The sequence below is a fragment of the Brienomyrus brachyistius genome, unplaced genomic scaffold (genome assembly GCF_023856365.1).
Source record: "Brienomyrus brachyistius isolate T26 unplaced genomic scaffold, BBRACH_0.4 scaffold27, whole genome shotgun sequence".
NCBI lineage: Eukaryota > Metazoa > Chordata > Actinopteri > Osteoglossiformes > Mormyridae > Brienomyrus > Brienomyrus brachyistius.
In genome coordinates, this window is record NW_026042306.1 from 5,551,906 (window position 1) to 5,553,797 (window position 1,892).

Genomic DNA, 1,892 nt, shown 5'->3' on the forward strand with positions numbered 1-1,892 from the left:
TGTTTCCTGGTCAACATTAGACAGAGGAATACAAGCCAGCTAACCCCTAGTCAGTGCCCCCCCCCCCAGCAGAGACACCGGGTTGGTCTCATAAGCTCTTGATCTGAGCTTCTCCGAAGGGATGTTGAGGCACACTGTTGAGGCTCTTCAGGTGGTGGGCCGCCCTGAAGATGGGCCCCAGTCAGCAGGAGACAGCAGGTCCATCCAGAGCAGACTACAGAAGCAGGGATCAGGAAGAGGAATCCTTGAGATCCTGGGGTCCCCCACACATTATCAAGCAGCACAAAATGGCACTGAACAATAAACGTATATGTCTGACATACTTGTCCTTTTTTAATTACAAAAACTATATTGGGAAATAAAAAATAACCTCCTCCTTTTGCATGCAGATTGAAATATTGTTATTTACATCTAAAATGGAGTAATGGAAGCCCCTAATCTTGAGGTTTTAAGTAACTACTTCCATTAATATTACCTTCAGCAGACCAATTAGAACCAACTTCTATATTGGATTTATCCGTGTGTATGGAGCCACCATTTTCAGAGTTACTGTGCGTTATGTCTGTTGTACAGCCCTGATGTGGTAGCTGCTGAAATCATTCACTGGGGCTAAGCAGAAACAGCAGTGTACTCCAACACCTAAACCTCCAGAAAGAGCCATGCAGCTCAAAGCCCCGCAGAGGAAGTTTCGCATCAAAGGAAGATCAAAATGCCTGATCGTCATGAGAATTTCCCCACAGGGATCAATAAAGTGTTATTGTTATATTTCAGGCTTACCTAAATTAAAGGGCATGTTGTTAGTGTATAGTGCTTAGAATGTTTAATTACTCTTATTTTCTTAACTTGTATAATAGATGAGCCATCATATCCTTAATGTGTATTGATATATGCAAAGGGAGGAGAAGGGAACAGACCCAAGGTGCAGAGTAAGAGCTAATGTTGAGTAAAATAGCATTAGAGAAATAAATTTTAAATAAATTCATGGTTTATGTCCATGGTTAATGTTACATTAACTCTATCCAGTCTCCTAGCTGAATATGTTAAGCAGGATTTCAAGTGGGCTGGAAAGATCTGGAACAGGGTTCTGACGCATTCGTTTAATAAATAAATATATCTTGATGCCAATTTCATACATAAAGTTTGTTTTCATTTGTTGCATCCTGGCCTTCCTTCCAGTTGATGCCATAAAGATCAGTATTTCCCACACAAAGACTTTGCTTGTAGGGCTCCAGACTGGGACAATTTATTCACATTTTGAGATCATTTTTGGAGACAGTGTCACTAAATTTTATAAGAAGGTACAGCAGTGCAACTTAACATTTGTTTGTTTTTGTCTGGAATACTGTTGCTTTTTTAAATACATTCAAAATATCTTATACCTGAGTGTGATATCTGAACGGTATCAAAACATAAGAACATAAGAACTATACAAACGGGAGGAGGCGATTCGGCCCATCAAGCTCGCTTGGGGAGAACTTAACTAATAGCTCAGAGTTGTTAAAATCTTATCTAACTCTGATTTAAAGGAACCCAAGGATTTAGCTTGCACTACATTATCAAGAAGACTATTCCATACTCTGAGTACGCACTGTGTAAAGAAGTGCTTCCTTAAATCCAGTTTGAAATGTTCTCCCGCTAATTTCCACCTATGGCCACGAGTTCATGAATTTGAACTAATGCTGAAGTAACTATTTGGTTAAACAGCATCCAAACCTGTTAGAATCTTATATACCTGGATCATGTCCCCCCTCAGTCTCCTTTGCTTGAGACTGAACAGATTTAGCTCAAGTAACCTTTCCTCGTATGGCATTCCTCTAAGACCAGGAATCATTTTTGTGGCCCTACGCTGCACCTTTTCTAAGGCCACAATGTCCTTTTTAAGATATGGTGAC